The following is a 14,732-nucleotide window of genomic DNA, read 5'->3' on the forward strand; positions in this document are numbered from 1 at the left end:
AATTAAGTAATGAAATAATTAAAAAACAAGAATGATAGGGAATGAATAAGAGGGTAAGTGGATGGGAGAAGAGAGAGGAAAGAGAGGCAGATAGAAGAGAGAGAAAGGAAACCGAGGACGACAAAGAGAGACAGATAGGGAAAGAGATAGATATCAAAAGATACATAGAGAAAGAGGACAAAGAGAGAAAAAATGTGGGTGAGAAAGACCAGAAGAAAATAGAATAGGAATTGTGGAATTAAAAAGTAGGATTTGAAAGGTAAAGTATATTAAAATATTTACATATAAAAGACAGTGATATTAATATCAATAGTAATAAACATTACATTCTCTGTAGAGGACTGTAGTATGTGATAGTTCTCTACAACAGGAGATAAGCAAAGTCCCAACCACCAAAAGCAAAAGGAAGGTTAAAATAAAGAGGTTAGTAAAGATATGAGTCCAGAAGGTCAGAGGTCCCAGGTTACAGGTTACACCACAAATGGGCTTCCATGGAGCAACCTTAAAGTGCTAAGTAAAGAAACAGACAAGAGATCTATGGAGGTTGTAGGAGACTCGTGGACTTCACTCATACTTAGTAGATTTCCTAAATAAATGCAAAAATCATACTAAGTTTTTTAAAGAGAATTTATGACCCTACTAAAAACGTCTGAATTAATTTAGATAACTTATATGCATTTGGCTACACTTCATAGCACATTTCTTTTCTCATGGTTGACTCTCAAGACTAAGGGGTAGATTTATTAACTGTCGGGCAGACATGATCCGCTGTAGCGATCATGTCTGCCCAACATCGCTGTATGCCGACAGCATATGTTGTCAGCATTTAACATTGCACAAGCATTTCTAGTGAAATGCTTGGCAATGCCGCCCCACGCACAATCGGCCACTAGCAGGAAGTGTCAATCATCCCGATTGTATCTGATCGGGATGATTGTTGTCCGCCATGAGTTAAGGAGCAGTGGTCTTAAGACCGCTGCTTCTTAACTTACATTTCCGGCGAGCCTGAAGGCATGCACGGCATAAGCAGCATCCGCTGCTTCATAAATATACCCCTATGGGCGTGATGATCAAAAACTCATTGGCTTTGAGAGAAATCAGGCAAAATCTTTGGTGTCATTTTTTTTAATCATTATATTGGTAATATATGTGTCTCTAACACAGCCAGAGCCCTGTATAGCTAGATAAACAGTTAAAGTTTGCCTTTCAAAAAAATATTTGAAGAGCCTCAAAGTACTCACAATACTTAAGGGGACATAATACTCATATGCTAAATCGCTTGAAACTGATGCAGTATAACTGTAAAAAGCTGACAGGAAAATATCACCTGAGCATCTCTATGTAAAAAAGGAAGAGATTTTACCTCACAATTTCCTCAGCTCAGCAGAGTAAGTTCTGTGTAAAAAGTTATACTCAGCTGCTGCTCAGCTGCAGGTAAAAAAAAAAATGAAGAAACGAACAGCAACCAATCAGCATCAGCAGTGCTGAGGTCATGAACTCTTTTACTGTGATCTCATGAGATTTGACTTCACTCTCATGAGATTTCATAGTAAACTTCCTTAAACTGAATAGGGAAATAAGATGAGAGTGCACGAGGCTCACTCCCTTAGCTGTCCCAGGACAGACATACTGATTTGCTGCTTAGAAGTCCTTTACAATGGGATGTGGCTACTGAGGAACTTTTGAGGTAAAAAAAATCTTTCTTTTTTACATAGAGATGTTCAGGTGATATTTTCTAGTCAGCTTTTTACAGCTATGCTGCCTCACTTTCAAGTGTTTCAACATTTGGGTATCATGGCCCTTTAATCTCACCATATTTAGATCATCGAGAACCTAAGAAAGGCTGTTAATTGACCAGGAACTAAAGGATCTCAAATTAATTTTAAAGTTAAAGGGATAGTCTAGTCAAAATTAAACTTTAATGATTCAGATAGAGCATGCATTTTTAGGCAACTTTATAATTTATTCCTATCATTAATTTTTCTTCGTTCTATTGCTATCTTTATTTGAAAAAGCAGGAATAAAAGCTTACAACCTGGCCCATTTTTGGTTCAGCACCTGGGTATCGCTTGCTGATTGGTGTCTAAATGTAGCCACCAATCAGCAAGTGCTACCCAGGTCTGAACCAAAAATGGGCTGGCTTCTAAGCTTACATTCTTGCTTTTTGAAATAAATACCAAGAGAATGAAGAAAAATGTTATAGTAGGAGTAAATAGAAAGTTGCTTAAAATTGCATGGTGAAAGTTTAATTTTGACTAGACTATCCATTTAAAGAAAAAAAATGATGAACTAAAAGGCTCTAAAATACTTTATTAAAAAAAACGTTATCTCTGCCTTATCCTTTATAACAAACTTGTCATCTTTGAAAAATACTTCAGAGTAGTAAATTTACAGTTCCACTCTCCTGGCTCTGACTTTTCCTTATTTAAATTAATTCCTCCACTATAGCTTCTTGGGTATCTACTCCTAGCGTAGACTAGTCTATAGGAAGCATTTCCATCACAGGTCTAGAGAAGATGATTATTTTTCATAGGTTAAGACAGCAGAGAAAATGGAAAACATTTTAAAAAGAAAAATCCATGTTAGCTAGAAATTGTGACCTGTCTCAAAATAATTTTTCCTTTACTAAATTTAGATGTCTATAAGAATTTTCCTTTCCGAGCAGATGAAACAGAATATGAGAATGTTGTAGATTTGGTACAGTACATAGCGTAATTTGTGTACTATTTACTTTACCAGTGACACACAAAAAACGTGGGTAATCTTTCATACACAAGACAAGATTAATTTTCTACCCTTTTAAAACGTGTACATAGGACAATTTAACGAGCTATGTTAAAGGGATATATCATATATCATCAGAAGCATTTTTTTTTTAGTTGCTGTTAATATTTTAGCTTAAAGGGTGTATTGCTTGATTTGTGTTTATATATATATATATATATATTATATATATATATATATATATATATATATATATATATATATATATATATATATATATATATAAACCAGCATGTAATTGTTTGTATAAAAAAAGGTTAACCAAAAGCGGTTTAGTCTAACAGGAAATTAATGGTTGTGTACACCTATTACTTAGGTATACACAGCTCAGAGGCTGGTGGGGAGAAGTCCCACAGAAAAAAAACACTTTCATATTCAGCATATTCAAAGTGCTGTAATACATTTTGAAACATTCCCTTTTAGAAAGAACAAAGAATTGTTAAGAATAGTGTCCCTTTAAAGGGACAGTGAAGTCAAATTGAAAAACAAATATTTTTAGAGTATGCAATTTTAAACAACTTTCCAATTTTCTTTAATTATCAAATTTGCTTTGTTCTCTTAGTATTCTTTATTGAAAGAGCATACCTATGTAGGCTCCAGAGAGTGCACCCTATATTAGAAATACTTTGCACTTTTGTAAACACTGCTGCCATAGAGTGCTAAAGACAATGCACACTTCAACAAAGGACCAAAAGGAACAAAGTCAATTTGATAACAGACTTTACTCTCCCTTTAATAACCATGCAACTCGCTGCAGATAGGATCATGGATCCCATGTATGAACATTTTTACATGCTCTGTGTGTCATTAGTAACATGTTGTTGGACGTTACTGTCACTCAGTGCATGTGCAGGGGACAAATTGTGCAAGCAAATAGCCTACGGCTTAGTGACAGGAGGTCACATGTAGGCTAAAAGTCTATCTAATGCCTCTGATTAGATTTTGATTAATGTTTGGATTAAACAAGATCCTGGTACGAAGCATTTTTCTAGCCAAGAAGGCTGCTTTGCTGTATAACATACAGACTATTTTGTGTGTGAGAAAATATAAATTATTTTCTATGACTTGTGGCACATGATTATTAATAGAGCAGTGAGCTGTATCATATTCTGCCTCAGTCATGCATAAAGATCGTTCCAATTTATACAGTGTGTGTTAGATTCAAGAAACACATCTCAAATTTACTCTCTGGTCACAATCCCTACTAAACATGGTGGAGGGGGGGGAAAAAAAAGAGCCATTTTTTAAAAAAATGGCTGCTGCAGAGCGATTCCAGAATGCTTTGCTGCACACAAACAAACGGAAATGAAAAACCACAACTTACAGACTGCAGCATGCGGTGTAGAGTCAGGCAGTGATGAAGGAGAACCAAAATTAAAACGTATTCATGGAGAAGGAGAAAAAAAATAATCAATCAAAACATAAAACATTCACAAATGTTGAAATCAAATGACGAGAACAAATGAACTTCATGCAATTTACACAAAGACAACCGCTCCCTATTTAGGAAGAGATATCCAGGTTTTGGATCACTCTCCCTTGTAGTAACCAACGCCTAGATTACGAGTTTTGCGTTAGAGGCTATGCGGTGCTAACGAGCAGTTATCTCTCACCGCTCACTTACAAACAGAGCTGGTATTACGAGTTTTCCGAAACCCGTCGTTAAAAGACAAAAAGTGAGCGTTGAGCAAAATTTTGCTCTAAATCTCACTTCAATACCAGCGCTGCTTAAGTCAGCGGTGAGCTGGTGTAATGTGCTCGTGCACGATTTCCCCATAGGAATCAACGGAGAGAGCCGGCTGAAAAAAAGTCTAACACCTGCAAAAAAGCAGCGTATAACTCACTAACGCAGCCCCATTGATTCCTATGGGGAAATAAAATTTATGTTTACAACTAACACCTTAACATGAACCCCGAGTCTAAACACCCCTAATCTTCCGCCCCCGACATCGCCAACAACTACAATATAATTATTAACCCCTAATCTGCCGCTCCGGACACCGCCCGCCACCTACATTATACTTATTAACCCCTAATCTGCTGCCCCCAACATCGCCGACACCTACATTATATTTATTAACCCCTAATCTGCCGCCCCCTATGTCGCCGCAACCTCCCTACATTTATTAACCCCTAATATATCGCCCCCAACGTCGCCGCCACTATACTAAAGTCATAAACCCCTAAACCTAAGTCTAACCTAACACCCCCTAACTTTATAAATATAATTTAAATAAATCAAAATAAATATTCCTATCATTAACTAAATAATTCCTATTTTAAACTAAACACTTACCTGTAAAAATAAACCCTAAGCTAGCTACAATGTAACTATTAGTTATATTGTAGCTATCTTAGGGTTTATTTTTATTTTACAGGTAAGTTTGTATTTATTTTAACTAGGTAGAATAGTTATTAAATAGTTATTAACTATTTAATAACTACCTAGCTAAAATAAATACAAAAGTACCTGTAAAATAAAACCTAACCTAAGTTACAATAACACCTAACACTACACTATAATTAAATAAATTAAATACAATTAAATTAGCTAAAGTACAAAAAAAAATCTAATAGTCCTATTAAAATAAAAAAAGCCCCCCCCAAATAAAAAAAAAACCCCTAGCCTAAACTACCAATAGCCCTTAAAAGGACCTTTTGCGGGGCATTGCCCCAAAGTAATAAGCGCTTTTACCTGTAAAACAAAATTACAAACAACCCCCTCAACAGTAAAACCCACCACCCACACAACCAAATCCCCCAAATAAAATACTATCTAAAAAAACCTAAGCTCCCCATTGCCCTGAAAAGGGCATTTGGATGGGCATTGCCCTTAAAAGGGCAGTTAGCTCTTTTGCCGCCCAAACCCTAACCTAAAAAAAAAACCCCTCCCAATACACCCTTAAAAAAACCAAACACTAACCCCCTGAAGATCAACTTACCGGGAGACGTCTTCATCCAAGCCGGGCCGAGGTCCTCAACGAAGCAGGGAGAAGTTTTCATCCAAGCTGGGCAAAGTGGTCCTCCAGATGGGCAGAAGTCTTTATCCAGACGTCATCTTCTATCTTCATCCATCCGGCGCTGAGCGGGTCCATCTTCAAGACATCCAACGCGGAGCATCCTCTTCATCTGACAACTAAAGCTGAATGAAGGTACCTTTAAGTGACGTCATCCAAGATGGCGTCCCTTAAATTCCAATTGGCTGATAGAATTCTATCAGCCAATCGGAATTAAGGTAGAAAAAATCCTATTGGCTGATCCAATCAGCCAATAGGATTGAGCTTGATTGGAACAGCCAATAGAATGCAAGCTCAATCCTATTGGCTGATTGGAGCAGCCAATAGGATTGAACTTCAATCCTATTGGCTGATTGCCAATAGGATGGATGAAGATAGAAGATGCCGTCTGGATGACCACTTCGCTCGGCTTAGATGAAGACTTCTCCCGGCTTCGTTGAGGACCTCGGCCCGGCTTGGATGAAGAGGTCTCCAGGTAAGTCGATCTTCAGGGGGTTAATGTTAGGTTTTTTTAAGGGTGTATTGGGTGTTTTTTTTTTTTTTAGGTTAGGGTTTGGGCGGCAAAAGAGCTAACTGCCCTTTTAAGAGCAATGCCCATCCCAAATGCCCTTTTCAGGGCAATGGGGAGCTTAGTTTTTTTTAGATAGTATTTTATTTGGGGGGGTTTGGTTGTGTGGGGTGGTGGGTTTTACTGTTGGGGGGGGGTGTTTGTATTTTTTTTTTACAGGTAAAAGAGCCGATTACTTTGGGGCAATGCCCCGCAAAAGGCCCTTTTAAGGGCTATTGGTAGTTTAGGCTAGGGTTTTTTTTTATTTTGGGGGGCTTTTTTATTTTAATAGGGCTATTATATTAGGTGTAATTAGTTTAAATATCTGTAAAAAAAAAATTTTTCTGTTTTTTTTTTTTTGTACTTTAGCTAATTTAATTTAATTTAGGTAATTGTATTTAATGTATTTAATTACATTAAATACAATTAAATAAATTAAATTAGCTAAAGTACAAAAACAAACAAACACTAAATTACAGAAAATAATAAACAAATTACAGATCTTTAAATTAATTACACCTAATCTAATAGCCCTATTAAAATAAAAGAAGCCCCCCCCCCAAAATAAAAAAAAACCCTAGCCTAAACTACCAATAGCCCTTAAAAGGGCCTTTTGCGGGGCATTGCCCCAAAGTAATAAGCTCTTTTACCTGTAAAAAAAATTACAAACAACCCCCCCAACAGTAAAACCCACCACCCACAAAACCAAATCCCCCAAATAAAATACTATCTAAAAAAACCTAAGCTCCCCATTGCCCTGAAAAGGGCATTTGGATGGGCATTGCCCTTAAAAGGGCAGTTAGCTCTTTTGCCGCCCAAACCCTAACCTAAAAAAACCCCCTCCCAATACACCCTTAAAAAAAACCTAACACTAACCCCCTGAAGTCTTCATCCAGACGTCATCTTCTATCTTCATCCATCCGGCGCGGAGCGGGTCCATCTTCAAGACATCCGACGCGGAGCATCCTCTTCATCTGACGACTAAAGCTGAATGAAGGTACCTTTACGTGACGTCATCCAATAGAATGCAAGCTCAATCCTACTGGCTGATTGGATCAGCGAATAGGATTGAACTTCAATCCTATTGGCTGATTGCCAATAGGATGGATGAAGATAGAAGATGCCGTCTGGATGAAGACTTCTGCCCGTCTGGAGGACCACTTCGCTCGGCTTGGATGAAGACTTCTCCCGGCTTCGTTGAGGAACCTCGGCCGGCTTGGATGAAGGACGTCTCCGGTAAGTCGATCTTCAGGGGGTTAGTGTTAGTTTTTTTTTTAAGGGTGTATTGGGTGGTTTTTTTTTTAGGTTAGGGTTTGGGCGGCAAAAGAGCTAACTGCCCTTTTAAGGGCAATGCCCATCCAAATGCCCTTTTCAGGGCAATGGGGAGCTTAGGTTTTTTTAGATAGTATTTTATTTAGGGGGGTTTGGTTGTGTGGGTGGTGGGTTTTACTGTTGGGGGGGTGTTTGTTTTTTTTTTTTACAGGTAAAGAGCTGATTACTTTGGGGCAATGCCCCGCAAAAGGCCCTATTGATAGTTTAGGCTAGGGTTTTTTTTTTATTTTGTGGGGCTTTTTTTATTTTAATAGGGCTATTAGATTAGGTGTAATTAGTTTAAATATTTGTCATTTTTTTTTTTTTTTCTGTTATTTTTTTTTTTTTGTACTTTAGCTAATTTAATTTAATTTAGGTAATTGTATTTAATGTATTTAATTATAGTGTAGTGTTAGGTGTTATTGTAACTTAGGTTAGGTTTTATTTTAAAGGTACTTTTGTATTTATTTTAGCTAGGTAGTTAGTAAATAGTTAATAACTATTTAATAACTATTCTACCTAGTTAAAATAAAATACAAACTTGCCTGTAAAAGAAAAATAAACCCTAAGCTAGATACAATGTAACTATTAGTTATATTGTAGCTAGCTTAGGGTTTATTTTACAGGTAAGCATTTAGTTTTAAATAGGAATTATTTAAGTATTGATAGGAATATTTATTTAGATTTATTTAAATTATATTTAAGTTAGGGGGTGTTAGGGTTAGACTTAGGTTTAGGGGTTAATATGTTTATTATAGTGGCGGCAACGTTGGGGGCGGCAGATTAGGGGTTAATAAATTTAATGTAGGTGTCGGTGATGTTGGGTATAGCAGATTAGGGGTTAATAAGTATAAATGTAGGTGGCGGGCGGTGTCCGGAGCGGCAGATTAAGGGTTAAAATTTTTATTTTAGTGTTTGTGATGCGGGGAGGGCCTTGGTTTAGGGGTTAATAGGTAGTTTATGGGTGTTAGTGTACTTTTTAGCACTTTAGTTAAGAGTTTTATGGTACAACGCCGTAACATAAAACTCTTAACTACTGACTTTCAAATGCGGTAGGGCTCTTGACAGGAGAGGGTGTACCGCTCACTTTTTGGCCCTCCCAGGACAGACTCATAATACCGGCTATGGAAGTCACATAGAAAAAAGACTTTACGAAGTTTACGTAAGTCGTTTTGCGGTAAGGCCAAAAAAGTGAGCGGTGCCCCTAAACCTGCAAGACTCGTAATAGCAGCGGGCGTAAAAAAGCAGCGTTAGCACCTGTTAACGCTGCTTTTTTACCCTATCGCACAACCCGTATCTAGCCGCAAGAGAGTAGAACAGAATTGCATAATACACCAATAAGAACTCAGATGTCTATATCATTTAGTGTCTGAACGGTTTAAAGAAATATGAAACCCAAACAATTATTTTGTGATTCAGAAAGAGAATACAATTTTAATAAAGTTATTTAATTTACTTCTATGATCAAATTTGCTTTGTTCCCATGGTATTCTTTGTAGAAGGGATACCCAGGTAGGCGTCAGGTGATCTTCATGGCAGGAAATAGTGCTGCCATCTAGTGCTCGGCAAATGAATAACATTCTTGCAAAACTGCTGCCATATATTGCTTCAGCACTGTGCTCGCTCCTGAGCTTATGTCGCTGCTTTTCAACAAAAGATACCAAGAGAACAAAGAAAATTTGATAATAAAGTAAATAAGATTACATTCCATTTGTATGCTCTTTCTGAATCATGAAATAACATTTTTGGGTGTCACGTCCCTTTAAATAGTAACATCACTGGTCTAGTCAGTTCTGTCCTGTGGAAGTAAATCCTAGCAGACGGGGGACCCCCTGCTCCTGAAATGTTATTTCCAAGTCATAAAGAAACAATGTAATCAGGAAAATAGCTAATAAGAGTTAATTGTATTCAAAGATGCCTACAGGAACACCCTTTCAAATGGACTGGGCTCTCTTTTTCCAACCTTACACTAGGAGGCTGATTTCTGTTGCTGTCGCTTGTTCCCGTAGCTTTAACATGGCAGATACTACAGAAATAACATTTTCAGTATAGTGATAATTTCAACAGGCAAAAGTAACTCATTAAAATGATAAAATAAAGGTAAATGAAATATTTGTTAACAATTTAATACAACCAAGCAGATAAAATTGCTAATCTGGAGCACATTAAAAAGGAGAGCATCTTACAAGTACATTGTCACTTACATTATTTGTAAGACTATAAAACACCTAGTATAGACACACTATGTTCCTTGAGCCTAAAAATACTAGCGGGTTGAAAAAGTCTGATTTACCACTTCACTACCAGAATATTGGTGACACAAATATAATGCCAACAAAAATGCTAAAGCCAAAATATTACAAAGGCCTCAATGCCAGCAGTGACCAATGCAACACTGCCCAAGCTTCTGGCATTTAAGGGGTTAAAGGGACAGTATACACTAAAAAAAAAAAAATTTAAGATTTAAATAGGGCCTGTAATTTTAAACAACTTTCCAATTTACTTTTATTACCAATTTTGCTTTGTTCTTTTGATATTCTTAGTTGAAAGCTAAATCTAGGAGGTTCAAAAGCTAATTTCGTAGGACCTTGAAGGCCACCTCTAATCTGAAAGCATTTTGACAGCTTTTCACCACTAGAGGGCGTTAGTTCATGCGTTTCATATAGATAACATTGAGCTCAGGCACGTGAAGCTCCTAGGAGCAAGCACTGATTGGCTAAAAATGCAAGTCTGTTAAAAAAGAACTGAAAAAAGGGTGCAGTTTTGCAGAGCCATAGATACAAGGTAATCACAGAGGTAAAAAGTATATTATATAGTTTTATACAATCAGGTCAGTGTAGCTAAACTAGCACTCCGGGAACACTCCCATAAAGACATATGCATAAACCAATCACTGGTCATATCCGCTACAGATGAAGATATGACCAGTGATTGGCTCATGCATATGTATGTATGCTTCTGATTGGATTATCATCTGTATCCTGCGGTGAATGGATAACACAAATGGGACTATGGGAAAGATTTATCATGAGGCGAATGCCTTGATCGGTTGCAGGCTCATTCATTTGAACCTGCAACTGAAATTTATGAAGCAGAGGTTTAACCGCTGCTTCATAAACCCTCTCGCCAACTTGGATTTGGCAGATAACAATCACCCCAGATTCACTTGACTGGGGTAACTGATAAGCCCTACTCTCAAGTAATTGGTTGCACAAGGGTACGGGGGTGTCATTGCACGAGCATTCACTCGCACAATGATAAATACGGGGAATATATGCAAGACACATTTTCGTAGCCACCAATCACCAGCTAGATCCCAGTAGAATAGGATATGTTCATATTCCTTTCCAACAAAAGGATACCAAACAAACAAGTATATTTGAAAGTAAAAGTGAATTTAAATGGTGTCTTAAAATTGCATTATCTATCTGAATCATACAAGTTTAATTTTGACTTTCCGAACCCTTTACGTGCAGCCATTTATATTATAAACATTTTTTTAATGGACAAACAGGGCTTTCTTGTGATAACTATATGGGTACATAAATTAAAAAATAAATATTAATACTAAATATAGGGGGAAATAAATAAAAAAAAATGCTGATTTCTTTCATAATAATTGCTATCCATTTAGGAATACCCCATGTGTTTAGGATTCTGAGTAATTTATAGCAAATATATGCTAAAGGATGAAATTACTGATTTATTGCTAAAAGTTGCTTTGCCTACACTATAAGCAGACACTAAAGTCAAAATTAAACTTTCATGATTTAAAGAGATCATGCAATTTAAAAAGGGATATAAAATCCAATTTTGTTTTCTTTCATGAACCAGAACATGCAATTTTAAGCACCTTTCGAGTTTACTCACATTATTAATTTTTCTTCATTCTCTTGGTATCTTCATTTCAAAGAACAGCAATGTAAAGCTTAGAAGCCGGCCCGTTTTTGGTTCAGCACCTGGATAGCGCTTGCCGATTGGTCACTACATTTAGACGCCAATCAGCAAGCTCTATCCAGATGCTGAACCAAAAATGGGCTGTCTCCTAAGTTTACATTCCTGCTTTTCAAAGAAATAGAACAAAGAGAAATTGAGAATAGGAGTAAATTAGAAAGTTGTTTAAAATAGCCTGCTCTATCTGAATCATAAAAGAAAAAAAAATTGGGTTTCATATCCCTTTAAGGGAAGACAAGAAGGCAGAACTAATCCAATCTTTTTCTTTAACTGCCCATGTGTAAACAACAATTCATGTTCAAAGCCTATTTATGTGTACAGATGGGGCCTCGGTTTACAAGGTTCAATTTACACCGTTTCAGAATAACAACCTTTTTTTCCAGTCATGTGACTGCTATTGAAAAGCATTGAGAAGCAGTGCATTTATAGCCAGTAGGTGGAGCTGCCCGCTTGTGTTGCAGCAAAGCCAAGCAAGCTGATAATTAATCAGTTTAACCAGACCTGAGCTATCGAGCAGATTTCAAAGGAACAAGATCTCCTGTCTATAAATCAGTCCAGTTGGAATGCATAGAAAGAACTGTTTGCAGAAAAATGCAAGTGAAGTCTGGTGTTGTGTGATTATTTTATTATGTTTTATAATGCTGCTTAGCAAATGTTTTGTTCATTTAACTTAGTTTAATTATATATTCTGTGTTGTGTGATTATTTTATTTAGGTTTATAAATGATGTTTAGCATTTAAAAAGTCTTCATTTCAAAGTTTTAAAAATAATGTATTAGGTGTTACTTATGACAATTTTGAGAGGGGGCTGGAAACCTAACTCCCTCACTTTCCATTGACTTACATTATAAACTGGGTTTCAATTTACAACGGTTTCGATATTAACAACATTCCTTCTGGAACCTAAACCCCGGCGTAAACTGAGGGCTACCTGTATTAGATAAGGTTAGTTAAAATTTAACAACTTTATTTAACATATATTCAAAGACAGACAATTTACTTATAATTGGATCACTCCGTAGAGAAACAAACAATCGTAAATTGTTTCTATATCTTATCATTCCAAGTGACCCAACTGTAACATCATAAAACCAAACCTAAACGAAAGGTAAAGGTAAAAAATAAAAGGGCTACGTGCTCTATAAAGTACTATGGTGGGTGAATTTTGTATTGAATAGGTTTCGAGTTTGAATCGTACAGTGCTCACACAGGCTATGCGCTCAAAGGCGTCCTCCTACCTGCGTACTGCTGAGATTTACTCAGTCAGCCGATTTCTAGCTGGTCCCTATCAATCAATATCTCAACATTCGTACAATCTCAGTGTATCTGTCAGGATTTGTAATACTACAGTTGCTAGGATTTCAAAGGTATATATATATGTATATTAGCGATTTCCGTTCAAAGTGCTTATCATCACTACTTGAACTAGTTCCTGAAAAATATATAGGCACCATAAGCCCTTTTATCAAATCAGATTATTACCCTTAGATCGCTATATCTATATATTGGTAAAAATGAACACTTTTGAAGCGGCAAACAATAGTAGCCAAACAGATTATTCGTAACTAAGTTTCTAACACCACGCTAGAGTTCCAGAGCACGCCCACACCGACGCGTTTCGTCACTTGTACGTGACTTCGTCAGGGCATAGGGCCCGCCCAGCCCTCAAATTGCCGTCTTTTATCCTCGATAGTTGCCATGGTAACGGCTTTTGTATTGCGGAAGTGTCCACCGCAATATCTACGGCTAGTAAGTGTTATTCGCCGATATTACTGTTAGGTAATGTGTGATATGTCCGATGTAGGCAGAATACATGTCATTTATCTCAGATTGTTACAAGGAGCATTTATGCAGTAATGGAGAGATATCCTCCAACTGACTGAATGATTTTTTACAGACCATCAGCAATTACATATGTATTGTTTGTTTTTCACAATAGTGAGTGCGTTCTATTTTCTGAGGAATCTTTTTATGAAAATGTCACAGCAGATTATGTTAAACTATATATTGTTTAACATTAGGACGAAGGGTTAGATGTTATTGAACACAAGTCTATAGGTATACGCATACTCGTTCAAAAGGTTTTTTATTCTCTAAGTGTCAAACCGAAAATTCAGTATGCATCTATTGGGTATACATGAATGTAAGGAATGTATGTCTATGTGACTTAGTGAGCAAATCCTAATTCTGTTGCTCACTAAGCGGATATGCATGTAATTTCCAACTATATATATAGTCATCTTTAGTAGCTACATCCCTTACTTCTTGCTTTATTACCAATATATAGACTTAGGTATAGATCTTTGATTCGATCTTTAAATTAGAGAGTGATCTCTAGAGAAAGCTCTTATAAGAGATTGCCTCATTTAAACCCTTTGGTGATGCAGATTTTAGTTCATGTATCCATCTGCATTCTTTTTGAAGTAAGAGTTTTATTAATATCACCCCTTCTGCCCCTAAGTTTTAGTTGTTCTATGGCAAAGAAATGTATCTGATATTTCTCTTGTGGATGAACTGTGTTCATATGCTTAGCTACTGGTACATTTCTGTCCCATTTTATGTCCCCAATATGTTCAAGGACTCTTGTTCTTAATTCCCTTGAGGTTTCACCTACATAGATTAGGGGACATTTGCACATGGCTACGTATACCACCTCTCTTTGTTCTACAGTTCATAAATTCCTTTATAGGGTAATTTTTCCCTGTTTTTGGATGAACAAATTGTTTCATTTGGGGACATAATTTTACACGCTTGGCAGCGGCCGCATTTAAAGAACCCTTTAGTTTCTTGAAGCCATGTTTTTTGAGGATTCTGTACAAAGTGACTCCTAGTCCGGGTGTCTTTCAAGTTCTGCGATCTCCTATTAGTTATCTTTGGTCTATCAGCGATAACTTCAGACAATTCAGGGTCCTCCTGTAGAATGTGCCAGTGTTTTTGAAATATATGTTGAATACTGCTGTGTTTTTCATCAAATGTACCCTATAATTCTAATTTGCTGACTGTCTTTATTTCTGTCAGTATCTATTTTTTCCTGTAGTAGGGGTGCTCTCTCTAGTGCCTTAGCTCTTTGGTAGCTTTTTTGAGGCATCTATTAGGGTAACCCTTTTCTTTGAACCTTTT

The 14,732-nt window shown here is 36.8% G+C and overlaps 1 protein-coding gene across 1 annotated transcript in view; it reads right to left on the minus strand.

The window, feature by feature from the left end:
* The window catches only part of ABCA2 (ATP binding cassette subfamily A member 2), a 312,411-nt gene that overhangs the window by 165,851 nt on the left and 131,828 nt on the right, over positions 1–14,732 (minus strand).

The sequence above is a fragment of the Bombina bombina genome, chromosome 12 (genome assembly GCF_027579735.1).
Source record: "Bombina bombina isolate aBomBom1 chromosome 12, aBomBom1.pri, whole genome shotgun sequence".
NCBI classification, from domain to species: domain Eukaryota; kingdom Metazoa; phylum Chordata; class Amphibia; order Anura; family Bombinatoridae; genus Bombina; species Bombina bombina.